Raw genomic sequence first — 18,773 nt, 5'->3', positions numbered from 1 at the left:
GTAAGAAATGTTCCTGCAGCAGAAAGGGAGGGTGGGCTAAAGGATGCACCACCTCACACGAGGCTGCCTGTCAGTAACCAGGGCACCGAGGCAGGGACTCATCCGGGACAGACTCAGGTGCTGGAATCTATTTGTGAACTTGCAGGGAACGAGGGTGAGGGAAAAGGAAACACCTTTTCTTGGAGGGAATTCCAGGTCTGCTCAAAGGAAAATCTTCACAGGAAAATGAAGGGGTGACTATAGAATCAGGATGCTCTGAGTTCCCTACAAACTAGTGGTGATAGTTAAGAATTTGAGTGGACATGTTTTTAAAACTTTTCATGTTAACGTATGTTGGAAAAAAAATAACCTATTATAATCTATAATTTACTATGTGCCCCAAATGTATCATTTCCCATATGTTGTCAATTTAAAGAAAAGTACTACTTAAATTAGGGGACTTCCCAGGTGGCTCAGTGGTAAAGAATCCGCCTGCCAATGCAGGAGACACGGAACTGAGGGTTCAATCTCTAGGTCAAGAAGATCCCCTGGAGGAAGAAATGGCAACCCACTCCACATTCTTGCCTGGAGAATTCCATAAACAGAGGAGCCAGGTGGGCTACAGTCCATGGGGTTGCAAAGAGCTGGAAAAGATTGAGCAGCTGAGCATGATAGAATACAAATGAGCACGTTACTTAAATACTGGTATAGGTGGTAAACAGCAAATTCAAGGCATGGTATAGATGGCCTCACCAGGAAGCGAACACGCAAAGATTAACTGAAAGATTACAGCAAGGTGTCCAAAGCCATGAGGCCCTAGTGCAGACAGCACGTGACCATTTCCTTTATTAAAAAAAAAACAAAAACCCAGTCCAGAACATGAGCTGCACATACAGAAAACATCTCTATTTAGACTCCTGCTCCTTTTACCTTAACTCAGCAAGAGCTCAAAAGCCTTGCCAAAGTCAATCACAAGCCTCACTAAACAGAAAATATTTGTCTGCCATCTTCGATGTCTTAAATTTTGACTCCATCTTGGAAGCAAACTTGTTTTCCCCCATTTGCAGGGAAAAAAAAAAATCTGCAATCACAAGGAAAACTGTACCCTCACTGCTGTTATGCTCAGCCAACTTTAAAGAATAACAATGCCTTGCCCAGAACAGACTTGGTAAATGTCCTGGGTCAGAGCAAATATACCACTCACCCACTAACTCTCCCTGTTAGTTCAATCAGTTCAGTCGTTCAGTCATGTCCAACTCTTTGTGACCCCATGGACTGCAGCACGCCAAGCTTCCCTGTCCATCACCAACTCCTGGAGTTTGCTCAAACTCATGTCCACTGAGTCGGTGATGCCATCCAACCATCTCATTCTCTGTCATCCCCTCCTTCTTCCGCCTTCCATCTTTCCCAGCATCAGGGGCTTTTCCAATGAGTCAGTTCTTCACATCAGATGGTCAAAGTATTGGAGCTTCAGCTTCAGCATCAGTCCTTCCAATGAATATTCAGGATTGATTTTCTTTAGGATTAACTGCTTTGATCTCCATGCAGTCCAAGGGACTCAAGAATCTTCTCCAACACCACAGTTCAAAAGCATCAATTCTTCAGCGCTCAGCTTTCTTTATAGTCCAACTCTTACATCCATAGACTACTGGAGAAACCACAGCCTTGACTAGACAGACCTTTGTTGGCAAAGTAATGTCTCTGCTTTTTAATATGCTGTGTAGGCTGGTCATAGCTTTTCTTTGAAGGAGCAAGTGTCTTTTAATTTCATGGCTGCAGTCATCATCTGCAGTGATTTCGGAACCCAAGAAAACAAAGCCTGTCCCTCTTTTCATTGTTTCTACATCAATTTGCCAGGAAGTGATGGGACTGAATGCCATGATCTTCCTTTTCTGAATGCTGAGTTTTAAGTCAGCTTTTCACCCTCCTATTTCACCTTCATCAAGAGGCTCTTTAGTTCCTCTTTGCCTTCTGCCATAAGGGTGGCATCATCTGCATATGTGAGGTAATTGATATTTCTCCCAGCAATCTTGATTCCAGCTTGTCCTTCATCCAGCCTGGCATTTCACATGATGTACTCTGCATATAAGTTAAATAAGCAGGGTGACAATATACAGCCTAGATGTACTCCTTTCCCAATTTTGAATCAGTTCATTGTTCCATGTTTAGTTCCAACTGTTGCTTCTTGACTTGCATACAGGTTTCAGATTTAGTTAGCGCAAGTGAAAAGTTGCTCAGTCGTGTCAGACTCTTTGTGACCTGCCATGGACTGTAGCCTGGCCAGCTCCTCTGTCCATGGAACTCTCCAGGCCAGAATACTGGAGTGGGTACCTGTTCCCTTCTCCAAGGGATCCCAACCCAAAGATCGAACCCAGGCCTCTGGCATTGCAAGCTATTTCTTTACTGTCTGAGCCACCAGGGAAGCCCAAGAATACTTGAGTGGGAAGCCTATCCCTTCTCCAGGGGAATCTGCCCGACCCAGGAATCAAACCGGGGTCTCCAGCATTGCAGGCAGATTCTTTACCAGCTGAGCTACCAGGGAAGCCCTTGCTATTTGTTAAAGTCACTGCAAATGCCCAAACCCTACCATCCATCCATCAGCTTCCCAAAGTCAGGGAATCACTTTGTATTTTCTCCCATTGCCAGAGACGGAACTCTCAGCTTGGCTGCGAGACAGAATCACCTGGGAAGTTTTTTTTAAATTCCTAAAGCCCGGGATCATCCCAGACCAATTAAATCTGAATCTCCGCAACTGGAACCCAGATTATCAGTATTTTTTTTTTTTTTTTTTTTTTTAAGTTTTCCAGAAAACTCGAGAACACTGAACGAGGACCTGGCAAGATTTTTTTTTTTTTTTCCCGTTTTGTCCCGGCACCAGCTCTTCCCTCCACATAATTGCATCTCCCGCTCTTAGACCCAAGCGGACTCCTAAGTTCCCTTCGAAGCGCAGCTCACGCTGACGCTCTGCTAAGAGCCTTTTCGCAGGGTTTGTATCAGGACTTTGCGAGTTGATACGGGGATGCGCAGAGCGACCCGGCAGCTCCAGGGCTGGGGAGGGACCGAGGGCAAAGCGACCTCGGAAGCACGTTCCCGGCGCGGGGCTGGCCCGGGCTCACCTTCTGGTCTGAGCTGGGCCCCGCCTGGCGGTACACCCCCGAGCCGTAGGCGAAAGCCAGGCTCAGCTCCTCGGGGAAGTGAGACAGGATCTTGCGGAAGGCCACCCCCGAGCTCTGCAACGCCTGCCGCGCCATGGGGCCGGGGCTCACCCAGGGCCCCCCGGAGGACGGCGGGCGGGACAGGGAACCCGCTCGGGGTGGGAGATGGAAGCCGGGGACCCGCCCGGACGGAAGAGGGCTGGGGCTGGGGGGCGAGAAGAGGGGGGCCCGCAAGGACTCGGGGCGGCAGGTCAGTCAGACACGAAGTCTGTCAGACATAAAGTCGGTCAGTCCGGAGGTAACCGGGACACAACCGAGCGGGCGAAGTCCCGCCGCTCAGGCGGCCACGCGGGCCACGCCCCCCGCGTGCACACGTGCTCCGAAGGCGCAAGAGCAAGAGCAGGCGTCCTCCCGCGAGTGGGGACGCCAGGCTTCCGCAGAGCCCCCTGGTGGTCGGAGGAGCGCGCTGCAGGCTGGCCGCCTGGGATTTAGACTTGGACATGGGAGGGGGAGCGTGACTGCTGATTGAACTGCCTTTGAGCCGTAAAAGTCCTTGCTGGTTCTCGCCTCAAAGCTCATTTTCATAAATGACTGTGAAATCACGTGTGTAGCATTGCAGGAGATCTTTTGGATGAGGTGAAATTCACATAATGTAAAATTGTACACTTTACAATTTAGTGCATTTATTGCATTCACAATATTATGTAACCATTGTTTCTATTCAGCTCTGAAACTGCAGAAGATTTTTGAAGCTTTGGGAAACACAAGTAAGGTTAAAATCACCCCAAGTCCCACCACCCAGAGACTATGACTGTTAAGATTTGGCTGTGCTTTCTTCCCATTAAAATCGTCTCCAAATTCTATGATGGGTAGGAAAGTGCTTCGTAAGTGGTAAAAACAAAAAAACAAAAAACAAACAAAAAAAACCCCACACCAAGGTTCTCTAATATTTGTATTTAATTTTAAGGGTGAGGAAGAGTCTTTTCCCCTTTGCCTTATGGATTAGGCGCACAAAGGGGCACATGAAATGCAATTTCTGATGGAAATAGGATCCTAGGTAAGAGCTCACCTCTTCTTGAATAATTAAAGAAACTTGTGGGGCTTCCCTGGTGGTTCAGTGGTTAAAGAATCTGCCTGCCAAGGCAAGAGACACAGGAGATGTGGGTTTGAACCCTGGGTCAGGAAGATCCCCTGGAGAAGGAAATGGCAGCCCACTCCAGCATTCTTGCCTAGAAAATTCCACAGACAGAGAAGCCTGGCGGGCTACAGTCCGTGGGGTCTCAAACAGTTGAACACAACAGAGTGACAGAACCACACACACACACACACACAGAAACTTGCTCCACATCACCAGGTCATTCAGGATGTATTCCTGGACAGGGACTTTTCAGCTATGCTTCCCTTCTCCCCTGATGAGCCCGGCCTCTCAAGGATAACAGAAGTAGTAATAGCTAAATTTGGGTTTGGCTAAATGCCGTTGATGCGTTTCACATGCATTTTTCATTGCGTTCCTTCTACAGCCTTGTGGGAGGAGGTGATGCCTTCATTTCGCAGATGAAGCAGCCAAGCGTTGGAGAGAGCAATGTGCTGGCTGGCCTCGCAGGGACTCGGGGCGGTGGGGGCGAGGGGGATGGCGGAGACGGAGGAGCAAACCCGGGCTAGACCTAGACCATGCAGGGGCGAGGCTGGGTGCCCAGGGCCCCGCAGGACCGGAGGAGGAGCCCCCATCAGTTCTGCCTGCACCGCAGAGACCAGGGAGACCGTCGGCGATGGCCGGTGAGCCGGGTCCAGAAGGATGGGAAGGAGTTCATCCTGAAGACGACGGGAGGGAGACTCTACCAAGGAAGGACCCACAGGACAGTAATAATCGGTGACGCTTGTTTCTGGTCTATTCTCAGGCTCTCTCTGATTTTTCTCTTCCTTACAAAGACCCCTGGGGCAGGTTCTCTTAGACCATCGTTGCTCACAAGAGGAGACAGACCATCTGAAAGGAGAAGTAAATTTCCCCAAGCCTCACGGTGAGGGCTTTCATTTTAAAATGAAAGCATACAAAATAAAAGCATGCAATAGATATTTTTTTTTTTTTTGTAATTTGCTTTTTTTTTCATTTAAAACATCGGTGACAACTTTTCATGTCAGAATGTCTAGATCTATCTCATTCCATTTATTAGCAAAATTTTCTAAAATATGGTTATGCCAGCATTTTTTAAGCATATTCATGATGGAAATAGATTATTTCTATATTTTTGTACGTGCAAACTACACTACAGTGAACATTCTTGTACACAGACCTTGGATATGTGTTAAGTCTTGCTAAAAAGTAGATTTTCAGAGGGGCCTTGCCGGGTCAAAGTGTCAGGACATTAACAAGTACCCTCCAAAAAACTGGACCAATTCACACTCCCACCAAACAGGCTTCAGCTGTGGATATAAATAAAGATTCTGCAATGTTTCTGCATTTTTCTCCCTTGCGGGCTTTCACACATAATTATCAGTAATTTTCATTTTCATAAACACTTTCCTTCCTGATAATGCAAAATCACCAGCTGGAAAGTTCCATCACGTTCCTGTGTGCATTTCGCCTCTCTCCAGAAAGAGGCAGAAGCAGTGGGCCCAGAACACCTTCGTTTTCATCAGCAGAAATCTCCCTCCTCATAGCAGCTCATCCACTTCTCTTTAAATTACCATGGCTTGCTAAGTTAGAAGCTATTAAAAAGCCCCAGTGTTCTATACAATCACTTTAGGATTCTATTGGAACTCTTATACCAAGGAAATAAAAGCGTTAGAGAGCCATTTAAAAATACAGATAAATGCCACTTGATTTGACTGAAGGTTGGGCCTCGTTTATTCTGATTTATCCAGCTGTTGGCTTTGTACTCCTTAACAATGACCTTGTCAGGCTAGGTTTCACCAGGAGGATGTTCGCCTATTTCATTTTCTAAAAAGCCCTGTGAAATCTCTATAACTTTTATGCCTTGGTTTTTCTTGTAATCAGTGTTTAAGTAAAGGACATAAAATGTCTGGGAAAAGAAAAACCGAGTTCTGTGATCCTTATAATTAATCCTACTTTCAGCTGATCTACTGATGGAACTGGAGGAGAGGGGTCTTGATGACTGTGTCCTCAGAGGTTGTCACCCTGCCACATCCATCCCTTCTCAGCTGGCTGATGTGTCCTAAGTGGGCCAGACTAACGTCATCTTTAACGCATCTTTAGTCTCTGATCAGGGGTGCTGAGGTACTATCTGGGGCCCCAGTAGTTAAGAGCTGTGTGACCTGAGCAAGGCAGCTGAAGCTCTCTATGCCTTCTTTTCCCCATCTGGAGAATGGGCATATGGATATGACCTACCTTATAGGATTGTTGGGACGGCCAATGAAACAGTATCCAGGAAGTACAGAGAATGGTGTCTGCCTCTGAACAAGCACTCAGTAATGTTCTGCATTGTACTGAATTCTTAAGAGACAAAGTACAAGAGAAATTAAGAAGCATAATTATACCTAATATCTTTATGGCACTTAGCATTTCAAGCAAAGAACTTTTCCAGACATAGCTTTATTTAAGTCTTAAAACAAATCCTGGGAAATGAGTGGTTACTAGTCCAATTTTACAGATGGATAAACTGCTGTGCAGAAAAATGATTTGCTTGAAGTTGCAGGACTAAGGCCAGGCCCTGTGAATACAGCGCCAAGTCTAATTCTTTTCCTCTTGTACCGTAAAAGGAACACAAACCATTTATTTTCCCAAGGGATTCACTCATTCATCCTTCCATTGAAGTCTTCCTCTTCCTTTACCCTCAGCTCAAATATCACCCCCTTCTGACCAGAAGTAATTGTTCTGTCCTCTGTGCTCTTATATAACCCTTTGCTCTTACGGCTTTAAGCTTGTAGCTCTCCAGCCCTGGTATTAAATTTCCAATGTGTCTATATCAAAAAGAGTTACAAAAGCCTTGTGGACTCTGGCGTCTGGTCCCCTGCGGACGGGACCAGGGTCTCCCAATCCAGGTGCACCCTCCTGAAGTCTCCATGAAACCTCCTGCATCCAAAGACCAGCGCACGCTCTGGGCTGGAAGAGCTTGAAAAAGTCACCTGGTGTGCAACTCTCACGCCGGTGGAATCCCCGCTGCAGCCTCCTTGCACGGAGCCATCGCCCCACCTGGGAACCACAGCGTCCTCAATGGAGCGGTCTGCCAGGGCTCGGCATGGGTCTTGAGGGTGAATGGTAAGGGAAGAGAATTTCTGAGACAGAAACCTTGGAGTGTTTCTTCTAGCATGTTCCCCTGGAATTAGCAACCTAGGAGCATGACTTTCTTTAGGTCTCTGACTGGGGGACTGAGTAACCTGAGTGGGGCTTGAAGCTCTGCTGTTGCCTCGTGGACATTTCTTGTAACAACAACTTGGAAACTGGTGGTGAGAACTGACGCGGAAGCTGAAGCTCCAATACTTTGGCCAACTGATGCAAAGAGCTGACTCAGTGGAAAAGACCCTGAGGCTGGGAAAAATTGTGGGCAAGAGGAGAAGGGGACAACAGAGGATGAGATGGTTGGATGGCCTCACTGACTCAGTGGACATGAGTTTCAGCAAACTCAGGGAATTAGTGAAGGACTGGGAAGCCGGGGTGCTGCAGTTCATGGGGTCAGAAAGAGTCGGACATGACTTAGCGACTGAACGACAAAAGTGAGTAGCCACGAAGGGACCTGAACCTGGTGAGGAGTGACCTCAAGGATTGAATGACTAAGCGTACACATATGCATACGTACATCCCCTCCCTTCTGAGCCTCCCTCCCACCCCTCCATCCGACCCCACTCCAATAATTTTAACGGCAGTTTTCATTTATTTAATAAATGCCAGATCCTGTGCTAGGCATTCGATATACAGTATCTTATTTAACCTAAAGCATACAATGTTTCTGTGTTTACAATGGTTAAATAACTTCCAGCTGTCTCGCCACTAAGGACATATTTTTATGAGTTTCTTGTGATGAATTCATTCAACACATATTTTATGAGGGTGTGTGTGTGTGTGGGTGTGTGTGCGCCAAGTGCTGGCTGGACCTTGGGTCTATAACAGCTAAAAGAAGACACAAGGTCTCTGACTTCTTAAATGTATCAATACTATAGTTAACTTCAAGTGTCAACTTGAAATACGTTATATCACAAACTGCATTTATAAACTGGACTCTATTTCCTTACCTGTAGAGCCCCTGGTGTAAGAATATGGCCACACAATTAGCTATTCAGTAAAGGAATTCTGGGGCTTCCCTAGTGGCTCAGACAGGAAAAAATTCTCCTGCAAAGCAGGAGACTCGGATTCCATCTCTGAGCCACAAACATCCCCGGAGAAGGGAATGGTAACCCACTCCAGTGTTCTTGCCTGGGGAATCCCATAGACAGAAGAGCCTGGCAGTCCATGGTGTCACAAAGAGTTGGACATGACAGAGTGATTATGCACACATACAGAATGCAGAAAAAAGAAAAACACTCGGTAATTTTCCAAAGGCAATTTCTCTTTAAACAATGAGGAAAGAGTTGGAGGAGAAAGGAAGATTTGAGTTGTTTTCTCTTTAAATCTCCTATGCCTTAGGAAGCACTGCAGAGAGCCTAATTTTTCATAATGTCAAAGACAAAAACCCACATAATCCCAGGTCATCAGTCACTCCTGATTAAACCTTCAGGAGACTCTTAGGAGTTGGGGCGGCAACTAAAGAGCAATGAGTCTTGATTTTCAGCAGTAGAAGGACTAAACCCCCAAAAAAGGTTTTGCTTGGAAGCTAGGTAAGACAGTGAATTGGTTAGAGGGGAGCCGAGCAGATGGGAGATGACACGGATAATGAAAGATGGAGGACTCTTTCGTTGGCCAGCAGACACGGAGACCAAGATCGGTAGCCATCTATCCATCCATCAACCCATTCACTATGCCTCTCTCCATTCATCAGTTCAACAATTACCATCCACGCACATGTGTTATACAGAAGAGTGAACAGAAAGAGTCCTCTTCAAGGAGGTCTCAGGCGGAGCTTCCAGGCACAGCTGGGTAGGGTGTGCACTGCATAACTTCAGGGGCCACTCTTGTGATAATTCTTGTCTCTTGTGAGTTGTGCGGTGTATAACCTGGGCAGCTATGCCACAGTCTAGAGAGGAAGGCAAGCAAGTAAACGGGCCATTATGGCACCATAGTTACGGCAAGTAGGGAGGGAGACTGTGGGAGCAGAGAGCAGGGGTCTGTAAGGCATTGGCCACGGAGGTGGATTTCACAGAAGGCTTCCTGGAGAGAGTGAGGTTGAAACTGAGCCCTGGGACTTCCCTGGTGGTCCAGGGGCTGAGGCCGCATGGTCCCAGTGTAGGGGGCCTGGGTTCGATCCCTGGTCAGGGATCCCTAGATCCCATAGACTGCAACTAAAGATCCCACCTGCCACAACTGAGATCGGCCACAGCCAACTAAATAAATAAATAAAAATAAAAAATAAACTGAGTCTTGTGGGAAAATGGGAGTCAGCTAGGGAAAGATGTGGGAGAAAACGGTCCAAGCAGAGGGAAGAGCATTTGAAGAGCCCTGGAGGCAAGAAAAAGCTTGATGCGTTCAGGGGTCTATGAGTAGTTTATGTGGTTGGAGTGAGGAACGGGGGGAGTGCAAGGAATATGGAAGATGAGTTTAGAGAGGTTGGCAGGGGCCACATCCCAGGGGTTCCTGTAGGGCCGGCTAAGATGCATGGACTTTATCCTGAGCCCAGTGAGGACCAATCGAAGGAGGGGCATGACATGGTCAGAGTTGCTCTTTAGAATAATCATTCTGGCTGCCGTGTGGAAGGTGGGTTGGAAGGGGACCAGACAGGATGCATGGAGTTTAGCAGGGGGGTGGGACATCATCCAAGATGAGAGGGCCCAAGGTAAGGTCGTGGAAGAAGGGAGTGGGGATGAAATAAGACAGGAGGTAGCACTGTCAGAATCTGGTGATTGGTTAGAAAACAGAGAGGCTAGCGGTAGAGAGATGAGGAATGAAGTGTGACCCCAGGGTGCTGGCTTGGTCCTCGAGTAGGTAGTGGGGCCATTACTGAGCTGAACGGGGGGTGAGGAGTGTGGGGAGGTGGTGAGCTGAGTCTGAGGTGCCTGTGGGGACCCATGGGTGTTGATGAACGTAGCATCCTCCCTGAAGCTTGGGAGGGTGATGGAGGCACCCTTAAACCCCACAGTCCTTGGAGGCGATCATTTAGGACCTGGTGAGGAATGAGAGGAAAAGGAGAGTGAGACTAGAACCCCAAGAAGCCTTGAATCTAAGGGACACTCTGCGATTCAGGGCGGGAGACTGAGGACAGCGACCCCGTTTCCTTCTTCCTGTGGCTCGTGGGCTTCCAAATCTGGCTTTAGCTACAGTACAGCGGGGCTGGGTGACCCATGAGCTCTGAAAATATTCATCATTGCACCCAAGGACTGGCATAGAGCCTGGAAAATAGAAGGATTCATCTGATGTGAGCTGAAAAAAAAAAAGATTGAATGAATAAGAAGTGTAACTATAAAGAACCAAGACTTTCAAAGCAATATCCCAATATTTATATACAACAAATACATCCCAAATCCTGTTGTTCCCTGCAAAGCAATCTCCTTAATGAATAATTACCTCCATGGAGGAAAAGGCTTTTAAATTATACCAACAAAGGGAGTTCCCTGGTGGCATAGTGGTTAGGATTCAGGGCTGGTACTGTCATGTGGCCAGGGTTAAATTCCTGGTCAAGAACTGAGTTCTTGTAAACTGCATGGCATGGCCAAAGTACGAAGAAAAAAAAGCTATACCAGAAAGAAAGATAACACATAGAAAAAGGTCTATACATTTGACTAAATGAAAGTAAAAATCATGACTTTTAAAATCATTCAAGATTGAAAAAAGTGACAAATTAGGGAGAATGACAAGACATACAAAGAGTTGGCTTCCTTACTGTATAAGCATTCTTACATTTTTTCTTTTTTCTCACAAAAAAAAGAAAAAGCTAAATATTTCAGTATAAAAGTAAACCAAAGTTATAAATAGGCAACACACAAAAGAACAAATACAATAAACCTATTAAAAAATTCCATCTTATTAATAATTCAAACGTTCATCTTAAAATAACTAAAAAAAAAATCTTCACTAACCAACTTGGCAATGAATTGTGAAAGTTTTAAACATATACATACTCTTTGATCCAGAGGTTCTATGCTTAAAAATTTGTATTAAGGAAAAAATCAGAGATGTGCAAAAAATAGATATATAGGAGAATATTATTGCATCATAATTTTATTAGCAACAAAATTGGGAACAACAAAACAATAACAGGATTACAAATAATTTGTGCTTTTGTTTTCAATCTTTTCTATTTTCTACTTTCTGCAGTAAAGATAAATGGCCTTTGCAATTCAGAAAACAAATAAACACTGCTTTTCTGAAAAAGTAAAAAAGAAGTCACCTTGACTACAAATATTCCTTTGGAAGGCTGCCACTACTCAAAATCTGCTGGAACCCCCTTGCTAGCAATCTTAAGACCTAATTTCTGAGACGCCTAGGAAATTGATCATATTACTCTGTAGTCATCATTTCATTTTGGATCCATAAAAAAAAAAGCCATGATTCAGTTTCACCGCCCACCTAATTCATCTGCCTCTATATCAAATGACTTTAGGGTCTTGTGAAAAAAATCATTCTCCCAAAGTATGAAAATGTTCCCTTCTTGAAGAAATTGCAAAGGAATGCTGTTTAGACTTTTGGAATATATATATATATATATATATATATATATATATATATGCTTATCACGGAGCTTGGCATATGGAGCTCAATAAATAGTAGCAGTTGTTATCCCCATTTTCTTATTTGGCTTTATTTATTTCCGCAGTTGTCTAGGAGGCCAGATTGCTGAGGCCAGATGGGTGAATTCTCCAGCCAATGCTTTTGATAAAATACTGACTCATTCCATCAGGGTTTTTTTGGGGGGTGGGGGGGTGGGGGGTGGACATTCTGTAGCCTCCCACCTTAAAATGTCAAGGTTCCAGGACCCAGAGAAGCAAATGAATAACGTCCAATTAACTGCCTTAGCAACATCCGTGGACTGTGCGAATAGGGCGTCGTATTGACAGTTCCTTAATGTATGTTAATATGTGGTCTTTGAGACAAGGGGCTGGGTTTGGGGCTGAGCCTTGGCCTGCTCTCCACTGCCGCCTAGGGGCAGGGAGGGGACGTGCTGCCTCTCGGGCCCGGCGGTACCTTCTGGAGAAGAGGAAGGATTGCATAGTGTCACCTCTAGAGGGAGCGCAAGCTTGTCTTCCCCCGACACGAACGCGGGGTCTGGATGAAGATGAGAAGGTAAACGGAATCAAAACCGAGTCCTCGGAGTGTGACAGACCTCCTTCGTATCCAGGCTCTGCCACTCACAGCTCCGTGACTTGGAGCCGTCGCTCTCCCTGTCTGAGTTTCGCCCTCTGTTACAATGGGGATATAATGATATTTCATAGGCGTGTTTTGAACTGAGACAGCAAAAATAACCACTTAAAATGAGGTCTGATGCATCGCAGGTGTTCCACAGATGGTGTCTCCAGATTCAAAGCATGTGATTAGTACATACTGCCAGCGGGGTGTAAAGAGATCATTGAAAGAACTGGTTGTGGGAGAAAACCTCTTAGATTTTTCTTTCCTTGAAATTTCAGGATTACACTTCTCTCTTCTTTCTAGTGAATCCAGTGCTCGGCTTCCGCCCCTGCAGGCAGGCTCTGGCCCCTTGGAATGGAAGACCTGTCCACGCAGGAGAGAGCAGGAAAGAGCGGGCGGAGTGGGTGAGTCAGGACAGCGGCTCCGCCCAGAGTCAGAAGATCCAGGATCAGAGTGTGGGGCTGGAAAAAGAGAACCAGGGAGACCACATAGTTTTCCTTTTGCACACCCGGCCTGATGTGGGGAGTAGCTGGCAGTGCTGAGAAGGAGTCTGGGATTGCCTTCCAGAACCAGTGTTGGCTGTGGACGAGAAACCTGAGGACAGGTATCTGCCAAGTGCTCGTCAGCCATGGTTCCTGGACCAGGGCTGATCTGTAGGCTGTTTGAAACCGGTCTACTGACAAGGCAAGAACTGAAATTGAGAGTTAAGTGTTCAAGAAAAATTTATAGTAACTGAACAGAGTAACTATATTGAATCTCATTGAATCTATTGAGTTTGCTGAATCTAGTAATAAAATATTCAGGCTCTTATTTGCATGTTTTTCTTATTTTTTTTTTCTAGTAATTCACTTTTATCATATTTTATCAAATTATCAGTCCGTGATCGATGCAAAGAGGGAAGAAAGGAAGTGGTCCTTCACCAGAGAGACTTTGAGAAGCACTTACTGTGAGCTCCAGGCAAAAGGAGTCGTCATTTCTGCTCCTTAACTGACCAGCAAGCTTATTAGAACCGGAGACAATAAAGTCATGAAGATCAGTTACTGCTGACATTTCTGCAACTCTCCCTCAGGAACCTGTAGCCGTAAGGGGTGGTGGAGAGTTCAGAAGTTTGAGGTCCTGACTGCCTTTTGCCTCAGAGAATGGTCCAGAAACCAGATACTCCTGTTTGCTTTTTTTTTTTTTTTGCCTTTTGTTCTCCCAAAGGTTGATTTGCTTTTGGGAAAACCGAGGCAGCTCCACAGATACGACATATGTTCTCACAAAAAGTTTCCAAGGTGGGATGGTTGACAGGACACTCCAGGTTCCCGTGGAGACTCTGCGGAGGGTGTTTGCAGGCGTCCTGAGTGGCTGGCCCAGGGATGTGCCCCGAGCAAGTGACATGATGCACGTGCGGAGGGCTGCCAGCTGGCTCAGTCCTAAGGGTACGTTTACCTCCTCTGTTCAACCTAACTGTAGATTTGGGCGATCCGATTTGTGTAGCAGCTGAGCACTATAGGGAACGGCAATTCCCAGGAAATCACTTATATGGAAATCATGAAACAAGAAGCTTATGGGAGGGGAAAGCAAAGAAAAGCCAAATGCTTAGCAGAAAATTGTAATTGTGTAGGCAGTTGATGCACGGGAAGGGTGAGTGGGCAGATGACGGCCCTGCCCCTCACCTGGGAGCTCTTTCTACTCCCCCAGAAGCAAGAGCATCTTTCCTGCAGCCAAGGCTTTGCACACTGGTCCCAGAGGCTCCATCCTCAGGGCGTGGGGGACCAGTAGTGGTAGAGGCCACCTGTTGTCGTGGTCCAGAGCCTGGGAGGGAATCAGACAGACCTGGGTTCAAACCCCAATCACTGCTTACTAACTGTGCCATCGTGAGCAGGTTGCCTCACCTTCGAGATAGGCAGTTTCCGCATCTTTGACGTGGGATGGCATTGGGATCCTCTCAGGGTCCTCGGGATCTAAGCTGACAAACCCCAAGGGACAGTCATCGAGGGCTCACCGGCCTGTAGCCCCTGCTCGTTCTCCTCGGGTGGAGTCTGAAGAGCTGGCCGGGGCCGAATGTGAGAGGCCGTGTGGGCCAGCTCTCCTATATTTTCAGAGGGGGGTCCCTAAGACACAGAGAGGGGCATGGAATTGCCTGAGGTTAACATGCCAGGACTGGGTTCAGACCCAGATTTCTTGACTTTGCAGCTTGCTAAAGCAAAAACAAACAAAAAAACCCCCTCAGAACTGCTTTGTCATCCAAGTTCAAAAGTGCTCTAAAGCTGAAATGGTTTCCTACTTCTTAGCTTACTTTTGAGAGTAGGTTGGGTTCTAGTTCAAGCCTTAGTAGGGGTTCAGATCAGAATCCTGGCTTACTGGAATACCAGTGCCTCCTGGGAGAGAAGTTATCCTTAGGGGAGAGGGTGCCTGGCATAACAAGCTTGCACATGTGCATGCTCAGTCGTGTCCAACTCTTTGTGACCCCATGGACTGTAGCCCAGGCTCCTCTGTCCGTGGGATTCTCCAGGCAAGAGTACTGGAGTGGGTAGCCATTTCCTCCTCCAATAACAAGCTTGGCTGGTCAGCAAATTCTTGTCTTCAGATGGGGCCATGTACATGCATGGTGGTTCCCCCATGACTCTGGCTGGACCCCAGACACTCCTCTCGAGGTCCTTGCACAAGAGGATTGTAAGTGACCTGTTTTACTAACAATTCTATGATATTTGGTGCGTGATCAGCACCCTCTGTGACAATTTCTAACAGAGGGCGGCAGGAAGGGAGGGGAGACGCGTTCGCTCCACTTGGCTGCTACACGCAGGGCAGCTCTGACCACCTGGAGATTTCGGTGGTGGCAGGAGATGGTGCTGTGAAGAGACACAGGGAGACAGGGCAGGCGGAAGCCTGTTACGTGCAGGTGAGTCTGTTTGAGGTGCAGTTGGCACAGCTAGTTGTCTATCCAGTGCCGTCTCCTCTTTGCTGAATGAACTACCATCTTGTTCAAAGAGGCAATGAACTTGGCCCGAATGACGGATTGCCGATAAGTCCATACCCTACTTTCCAAGGCTCCCTTGAAGTTAAGGAATGACTGTGTGCCCCAGTCTGGCCAATGTACCCTAGACGGTAATCTACTGTAGATACTTCTGAGAAAGTATACGGAATATAAGCATTGAGGGAGGGGAGAGGTGACTTGTCCTCTTTCTTCTTCTTCCTGCCTGGAATGTGATTTGATGGCTGGAGCTGCAGCAGCCATTTATTTAGAATCTCCATTAGGTAGTTCAGGCAAAAGAAAAAAAAAACGAACACTCTCCTATTTGTTTATGCCACAAAGGTCAGGTTTTCTGTTCCTTGGGGGCACCAAACATTCCAAACTTAATAAGTGAACACAGGAAAAGAAGACCTGCTTCAGAGTCCAAAGGATGTTGGACTTGAGAGGAAAGCAGATCCTACAGAGAGCTCTGTTGTTCTGTATAGTAGTTTGGGTTATAGCATGGTACTTAGGTAAAGAATTCTGAAGCAAGAGAGATTAAGAGGCATGGTTATTGGAAAGGAAACAACAAATATGTGATCATTTGCAGATACTGTAATTGTGTATGTGAAAAATTCTAAAGGATTTACACACAAATGATTAAATAAATAAATGAATTTAGCAAGGTCTCTGGATATACGGCCAATGTATAAAAATAATTTTATGTCTAAACACTAGCAACAAACAAATGAAAAAAGAAATTTAAAGAATCTCTTCATAATAGCATAAAAGACGTCAAATACCTAGAAATAAACTGAATGAAACATGTGTAATACCTTAAACCCTACAAAACATTATTGAGGGGGAAAAAAAATCTTAAAAAAAGAAAGGATGTTTCATTGGAAAGACTCATTATTGTGAAGATGACAATTCTTACCACATTTGTTTGTAATTTTAATGAAGCCCAGGGAAGACAAAAAGAAAGCCTAACAAGTATTTTGGTAATTATTGACAAGCTTGGCAAAGAGCTAAAAATAGCCAAAGCAATTGTGAAGAAGAATAAAGCTGTCTTCAGTTTTATAGCTTTTTGTCACATTCAGATACACATGCATGCCAAGTCCCTTCAGCTGTGTCCGACTCTTTGTGGCCCCGTGGACTGTGGCCCACCAGGCGCCTCTGTCCATGGGATTCTCCAGGAAAGAATACTGCAGTGGGCTGCCATGCCCTCCTCCAGGGGATTTTCCCGACCCAGGGATCGAACCCACGTCTCTTAGGTCTCCAGCACTGGTGGGCAGGTTCTTTACCACTTGTGCCATCTGGGAAGCATCAGATGTAAAAAAACCACAAAAGATGATGGTAATTAGGACTCAAGGACGGACAGGCTGACAGAAGGAGAGAGAGGCAAGTACCTGAGTGAATCTTACAGTTATGAAGAACGAAAGAAGATAAACATGAAAGGTTACATATCGTGAACTTAGTTGGAAACGGGCAGTGATTCATGGTATTAAATCAGGATAGTAGTTACCTAGGCGGCAGGAAGCGGGTGGGGCTGAGCAGGAAGGCACTTCTGGGGTCTGATCATATTGTTTCTTGATCCATGTCTGTTATTCTTCTATACGATGTTCACCAGTTAAAATATTAGAGTGTGGCCTCTGGATTCAGATTGGTCAGCCTGTTATTATCTGTGTCCTTGGAGAAGTTACCTCGGGTCAGTGTCTCGGTTTTCTTCACATGTAAATTAGAATGAAGAAAGGCAAATGAGTTAATATCTATAAAACTCTTAACACTATCTCTGGCAAATAGTAAGACTGGCTACTACTGGGACTTCCCCCATGGTCCAATGGCTAAGACTCCATGCTCCCAGTGCAAGGGGGGGCCCAGGTTCGATCCCTGCTCAAGGAACTAGATCCCACATGCCACAACTAATACCTGGTGCAGCTAAAGAAATATTTTTTTCAAAAAGATTGGCCACTATTATTTCAAACGAGAGTGGAACTCAAGATTGGTGATAGCTAGGGGAAGAACTGGTAAAGGATTAGTGTTTGGTCTTCCCTGGTAGCTCAAATGATAAGGAATCCACCTGCAATGCAGGAGACCAGGGTTCGATCCCTGGGTTGGAAAGTTTCCCTGAAGAAGGGAATGGCTACCCACCCCGGTATTCTTGCTTAGAGAATTCCATGAACAGAGGAGCCTGGTGGGCTACAGTCCATGGGGTCACAAAAGGTCAGAGAGGACTGAGCCACTAACACTTCCACTTTGTAGCCAAAATGATAAAAAAAAATCAAGATGGTCCCTCGGACTATTTGCTTACCTACTTGCTACCTAAAGTGTTTCCAAATCAAGATGAATCTGAGCCAACAAAGAGCTGGAAATCCATGGTGGAGTCCAGTTATTCCCTAGCTTGTTAGCTATCTCTGAACTTTGAAGAAAGAGGTTTCCTCATTAGTGTGCAAGTTTAAGAAAAAAAAAAAAGAATTCAATGTCTTTGCTCATTAATTTGTCAGTCAGCTGAAAGCCTACGATTGAAGACTGCTCCCAGCTTTTTGCTTACAGTTGTCGTCCCAAGACATTCCCGGTTGTCAGCTGCCAAAGGGCAGACTCGGGGTTCCTGATAATTCTGGATCTTTGCTGGTAGATAGGCTGGCAAGCCCTCACCTTGTCTTTCTCCTGGCCATCTGCCTGTAAGCCTCATCGCTCATTATAGAAGAAAAGCTTTTGTCCTCCCGTGAAAGGGTTTTCAGGCTTCAGCAATCAGAAGGGGAGGTAGACAGTCCTGTATCCTGGGAGTCACCTTGGTGGAGGGCAGAGAACCATGGTGTGCCCTGCGGGGAAGAACACAAAATAAGAACTAGTAATGGTCCTGCTCTTTAGAACAAAAACCTGCCAGCTGGTTCAAAATGTCACCTGATATATATGCATATATATATATTTTTTTATGATAGGAAATTAAATGACCACACCTGCTGTTGTTTCTGCATGAAACCTTTAGAACAGAGGACTTGTCTTTCCATATGCCTGGGGCAAATTAAAACAGCAGAAAGCTCTGATGAAAGACTGAAGGCAGGGGCTCCGCACAACCTCATTCTCTCTGTTACTGGCGCCCTTCAAAGCCGAGTATTTTCATCCATTTCTCCCTCTGGGGCCCCGAAGGATGGATGGCAAAGCCAGCCCCTTTCCTGGTTGGATAGCAGGCACTCAAGAGAGATGGATGAAGGTCCAAGGAGCAGCTGGGCTCCGAGTCTCCTAGGCTTAGCAGGAATGGATAATTATTATTCTGCAGAGTCGGGGAAAGAATATTTCCTTCTTTGTTTAAAAG

At 46.0% G+C, this 18,773-nt stretch overlaps 1 pseudogene; it reads right to left on the bottom strand.

Moving 5' to 3' along the window:
* Positions 1 to 3,470, bottom strand: part of LOC133045502 (phosphatidate cytidylyltransferase, mitochondrial-like) — a 34,437-nt pseudogene extending 30,967 nt beyond the window's left edge.
* Between the last annotated feature and the right edge of the window lie 15,303 nt (positions 3,471 to 18,773).

The sequence above is a fragment of the Dama dama genome, chromosome 24 (genome assembly GCF_033118175.1).
Source record: "Dama dama isolate Ldn47 chromosome 24, ASM3311817v1, whole genome shotgun sequence".
NCBI classification, from domain to species: Eukaryota; Metazoa; Chordata; class Mammalia; order Artiodactyla; family Cervidae; genus Dama; species Dama dama.
This window is presented reverse-complemented; position numbering and strand designations above follow the sequence as displayed.